Source organism: Panulirus ornatus, chromosome 59 (assembly GCF_036320965.1).
Source record: "Panulirus ornatus isolate Po-2019 chromosome 59, ASM3632096v1, whole genome shotgun sequence".
Taxonomy (NCBI): Eukaryota; Metazoa; Arthropoda; class Malacostraca; order Decapoda; family Palinuridae; genus Panulirus; species Panulirus ornatus.
In genome coordinates, this window is record NC_092282.1 from 23,411,208 (window position 1) to 23,417,541 (window position 6,334).

Genomic DNA, 6,334 nt, shown 5'->3' on the forward strand with positions numbered 1-6,334 from the left:
TTAACTCTTCTCTCTTCCAAGGTTGACAGACATTTCTAAAATCTTCTTACCTTTCCCTGTAACTCAAGTCAATCCTAACTCTTCTCTCTTCCAAGATAGACAGACATTTCTAAAGCCTTCTTACCTTTCCCTGTAACTCAGCCCTCTTGATTCTAGGAGGAACCCTCATCTGTGTCGCCCTCCTCTGGACTTCCTCTAATAGTTCTCTGTGCTTCTTCGTCAGATGCAGGTTGACCAAACCTGCAGAGCTGTATTCTAGCCTTGGTCTTGCGTGGGATATGAGCAGCTCACTGCATATTTCCTTATCCCAGACACTTGAATGCTGCTCTCATATCTACCAGGTGACAGATGGCCTCCTCACCTGTCTTCCTGGGTCACCTGGGTGCTTGTGGCTACGCCTGGGTACCTGTGTTTACGCGCGTGGACCTGGTTCGTGTTGTTTGCGTTTCATGAGTTGGTGCTGATTTACCACGTCCACTGAGGACCCCCCTGGATCTAACCATATGCCAGAGCAATGGACGAGTACAACGAGAGTCAGTCTGCTACAGATTGACCTGGCCAGGTCAGGTCAATAAGGGTCAGTGGTTCGGTAAAGGTTAAAGGTCAGCAGACATCTGTTGCGACGAAGACATCCCCAGTTGGAATGATATGTTTGGCCACACAGCTGTGGAGTGGGCCACGCGTTTGGCCACACGGTGTGTGGTGGGCCACGCGTTTGGCCACAAAGGTTTGGGGTGGGCCATGTGTTTCACCTCACAGTGTGTGGTGGGCCAAGCGTTTGGCCACACTGCTGTAGAGTGGGCCACGCGTTTCGCCTTACGGTGTGTGGTGGGCCAAGCGTTTGGCCACACAGTTGTGGAGTGGGCCATGCGTTTGGCCACACAGTTGTGGAGTGGGCAACGCGTTTCGCCTCACGGTGTGTGGTGGGCCAAGCGTTTGGCCACAAAGGTTTGGGGTGGGCCATGTGTTTCACCTTACAGTGTGTGGTGGGCCAAGCGTTTGGCCACACTGTTGTGGAGTGGGCCACGCGTTTCGCCTCACGGTGTGTGGTGGGCCAAGAGTTTGGCCACACAGCTGTGGAGTGGGCCACGCGTTTTGCCTCACGGTGTGTGGTGGGCCAAGCGTTTGGCCACAAAGGTTTGGGGTGGGCCATGTGTTTCACCTCACAGTGTGTGGTGGGCCAAGCGTTTGGCCATACTGTTGTAGAGTGGGCCACGCGTTTCGCCTCACGGTGTGTGGTGGGCCAAGCGTTTGGCCACACAGTTGTGGAGTGGGCCATGCGTTTGGCCACACAGTTGTGGAGTGGGCCACGCATTTCGCCTCACGGTGTGTGGTGGGCCAAGCGCTTGGCCACAAAGGTTTGGGGTGGGCCAAGGGCCTCTGGCCACATAAGTGTGAGGCGGGCTAATCATATTAGTCCACACAGGTGTGACGAGGTGGACCAGGCGCCCGGTCACACAGGTGCTGACCATGTATTGATGTTGATGTGGGAAGCTTGAGAGAGAGAGAGAGAGAGAGAGAGAGAGAGAGAGAGAGAGAGAGAGAGAGAGAGAGAGAGTGTGTGTGTGTGTGTGTGTGTACATCTTGTTGTCAATTGTCGTCCTCCACACTGAGCCCCACCCCAGCCCTTACCCACCCACCCGAGCCTCCACCCACCCACCCACTGACCAGTCCACCCCACACCCCCACAGCGAACCACTGAGGCATATCTATGCCACAGAGAGAACCTCTTTTGGTTCCAATATGATAATCTCCGTTAAACTTGCCCCTCATCCCTCCCACACTGATACCAGAGCCTTCGGGTGAGAGAGAGAAAATGGTTGTTGGGCTTCTACAGCCATACGAAATAGTGCTTCAGCGATCACCAAAGTTCGGGGTTCTATTCGAACAAACTCTGCTTCGAACAGAGTGCGAAACAGTTCGAATCATTGGTTCGTGATCATCAGTTTGTTTTGGATGGTGTTGGCAAGAGGACGCAACGGGCCCAGTGTATGTGTGTGTGATTGTCTGATGTGATTAGCTACAAATTATTAATGGTGGTTTGTGCAACTCTCTCACTCACTCTCACTCTCTCTCTCATGCTCGTTAAGTGCCCAGGAACACTACACTCACCCCGAACAGTATACAGTGTGGAGCGAAACAGAGAGAGAGGGAAAAAACCCTGGCTGTCCCACACTTATAAACTTCCTACGTCGAATGTGAAAGTTACTGGCACGTAAGTTAACGACCTCGTATTGGTTTTAAGTAGTTAAGTTCGTGAGCCAATCCCGCTTTGACCTTTTGTTTATGACTAGACTGTAATGATTATTACCTAAGTAACACACACACACACACACACACACACACACACTGATGAAGGCTATATTCTCAATGCCTTTGTGGCGTTCGATAATTACGTGTTTCGTATCCGTCAACATCATCTTGCCAACCGTGTCTTTTGAAGGATTGTGAGTCTATCGCATCTTACATCTTACGAAATAACTGGTATTTATCATACCTACCTGAGCCAATGAGAGTTATTTGTCGCTCAGAGAATGTGACACGGAAAGGAGAACGAGAATACAAGCCGGAATTATCCACCGTCGGCTCGGTTCCCCTTTGAGCCAGGTTTGGGGAAGCCATCTCGCGCATACTGCTCCTCCATTGTCGCTAAAAGGACTTTTGGTCAGGCCCTCAGTCCCTTTGGGGGGTTCCTACAGGGGTCTCCTTAGGACTTAGGATCTTTCTTAAGACTTACAAAGATCCTTAGAAGGGGGATAATACCTCTTGCCAGACGGTGGGTCCTGGTTTACACTCATTTTAGTCCCAAGACTTGGAGACCAGAGTCCCATACCGATCGTAGTGGTTCGTGGTCTTATGTGAGGCTGGACACCATGTCCATAGACCATTAAGTTTATATATTTTTTTCCCCCTTTTTTTTTCTCCTATATAAACTAGAGAGAAATTATTATTCTCTAATGTGATAAATACATAACAGTGACCCCCATATATCTTTTTCTATTTCCCAAAATAACTGGACAATAGAAAACGCTTGTTTGGTGTATCATCGAACAGCTTATTACGAGCGCAACTGTAAAAAGAGCGGCGCGTCTGTTGGTCCGTTGCTGTAAGGGGATTATAGCGATACAAGGAAAGATAACTTTGATATTATATACCGCTCTCTTGTGCCCAACCCACCTCCTCTCTCCTCACCCAGAGGAAAGTGAATTTATATATATATATATATATATATATATATATATATATATATATATATATATATATATATATATATATATATATATATATATCTTTTTTTTGTGTTTAGGATATTTCTTTGCTGTGCTGATGATATATATATGTCTTCCCTCTACTGAGGATATATCAAGTATATCGTCTGAGGAAATATACGTTTTCTATGTTACTATTTTGACCTTTCGTGACTTAGAAATGAGGAAGGTCCACGGGGCAACCCTCCTCCCTTCTTCTAGTGGAAACAGCTGCTGAGGGAAAAGTATAAGTGGTCAAGGGTCACAGTCCTTGTTTATAAGTAGATCCTTCGATGATATAAGTAACGAGATATCGCTACTTAATATCACTTACCACGACGGTTAAGTAGCCGCTGTAACTACCTGGTATGGTCGTTAGAACGTGTACGTTGAGCTAACTACCTAGTACGGTCGTTAGGGTAGTTACAACGTTGAACTGTTTCAGATCTACATTTTTTTATTGTTCTTTTGTGTTCTTTTAAGAACAACAAGATAATAAAGAACAAAAAAATAACAAAACGTCTAAGTGTTGGCCTCCATGACCCATTTTCTTTATCTCTTTTTTGGGAGAGAATGGACCAGTAATGGACCCGGGAAAAGCCATGGAATTCATAGAAAACGTTACAATGGTTACTAACATATCAGAGACATTACTGGGGTTGTTTACATACCCGAGCATTCACCGGGTTCCTTCATCATTCACTGAAGCCCTTCATCATTCTCTGGGTCCCTTCATCATTCACTGGGTCCCTTCATCATTCACTGAGGCCCTTCATCATTCACTGAGGCCCTTCATCATTCACTGAGGCCCTTCATCATTCACTGGGTCCCTTCATCATCCACTGGGTTCCATCATCATTCTCTGGGTCCCTTCATCATTCACTGAGGCCCTTCATCATTCACTGGGTCCCTTCATCATTCACTGAAGCCCTTCATCATTCTCTGGGTCCCTTCATCATTCACTGAGGCCCTTCATCATTCACTGGGTCCCTTCATCATTCACTGGGTCCCTTCACCATCCACTGGGTTCCTTCATCATTCACTGGGTTCCTTCATCATTCACTGAGGCCCTTCATCATTCACTGAGGCCCTTCATCATTCACTGAGGCCCTTCATCATTCACTGGGTCCCTTCATCATTCACTGGGTCCCTTCACCATCCACTGGGTTCCTTCATCATTCACTGGGTTCCTTCATCATTCACTGAGGCCCTTCATCATTCACTGAGGCCCTTCATCATTCACTGAGGCCCTTCATCATTCACTGAGGCCCTTCATCATTCACTGAGGCCCTTCATCATTCACTGAGGCCCTTCATCATTCACTAAGACCCTTCATCATTCACTGAGGCCCTTCATCATTCACTGAGGCCCTTCATCATTCACTGAGGCCCTTCATCATTCACTGAGGCCCTTCATCATTCACTGAGGCCCTTCATCATTCACTGAGGCCCTTCATCATTCACGACGTCTTACCTGTACACTAATCCTCCATACACCCGGGCAAGAGGGGCGTATCTTACCACTTCCTCCACGGTCTTCCATGATACCCTCCAACCCCTCCTCCCCCCCTCCCCCTCCCCCTCCTCCTTTTCCTCCTCCTCCTCCTCATTTCTATTTCCCTGATCGTGTTCCTCAGCTGGACCTGTCCTCAGCTGGACCTCTTCCTCAGCTGGACCTCAGCTGGACCTGTCCTCAGCTGGTCCTCAGCTGGACCTGTCCTCAGGGAAGTTGTGTGTGTCTGCTGTTGATATTTCCCTGAGCCACCTTGAGCCAGGGTGTCCCTTCTCCAACCACTTGGGATTATGTTATCTTTGTTCATTGTTGTTTGTGGTTTGTCCATCACACACACACACACACACACTATCGTGTGTCGCATCATTTTCAGATTCTTTCGTTTTACCTTTATTTTTTTCCCCTAAATGTGAATCAGTTTGAGAGAGAGAGAGAGAGAGAGAGAGAGAGAGAGAGAGAGAGAGAGAGAGAGAGAGAGAGAGATGCACTCTCACTCGCTCTACTTCGAAATCAATCCAGAGTTGGAAGGCCACATTAGCCTGGATCCACTCACACAACACACACACACACACACACGACGAAGATGTGTCTCACTTGCTGTATTCTCTTATCCAACATCTACGTGAAGAAAGTTTATCATATTCTTACTCATTTCTCTGAATCAAGATTATATTCAAATGATATAGGTGGACTCAAACCTCATTTCCAGCATCTAGGTTTTCGCTCTTCCAACATTCTGTTCTTTGTATAGTTCTCATAATTGTAGAGTGATGGCCAGATATAGATCAATGTGGTATCCGTTATTAAGGTTCCTTTCCTTTTTTTTATGACACTTTATTGCTATAGATTATGTCTTCGGGATCAATTAGGTTAAGATTCTTTAGTTACGTATATCTGGATGGACGCTCACAGGCATTTAACTACGTTAGCCGTATCAAGTTTGAAGTCATTATTATTTTGTTATCATTATTATCATTGTAGTTATCATTATTATTACTATTATTATTATTATTATTATTATTATTATTATTATTATTATTATTATTATCATTATTAGTAGTAGTAGTAGTAGTAATAGTAACATTATTATCATTGTAGTAGTAGTAGTAGTAGTAGTAGCAGTAGCAGTAGTAGTGGTAGTAGTAGTAGTGGTAGTAGTAATAGTAGTAGTAATAGTAGTAGTAGTAGCAATAGTGTACTAGTAGTAGTTATTGTAGTTGAAGTGGTAATAAGAGTAGTTTTGTTTTTTTGGGTAATTAAGAGGGTGGTAATGACATACACAGAACATATGAGGGGGAGGAGTAATATGGCTTTCATCACTGATAGAGAATTGTATGGTCCAGGCGTTTGCTTCGAAGAAACTGTATAAGCACTACGTGGTGAAGAGAATGGATTATATGTAGCGTTTATGGACTTTGAGCAAGCGTATGATGGGGGTTGACGAAAAGGCGCTGAACAGAAAAAAGAAAAAAGGATGAATTGATAATTACTAAATGCAGTGAGGAGTTTTTCTTACCATGAGAATAAGGCATGTGTGCGAGTAGGAAGGGAGAAGTGTGAGTGGTTCCAGGTGA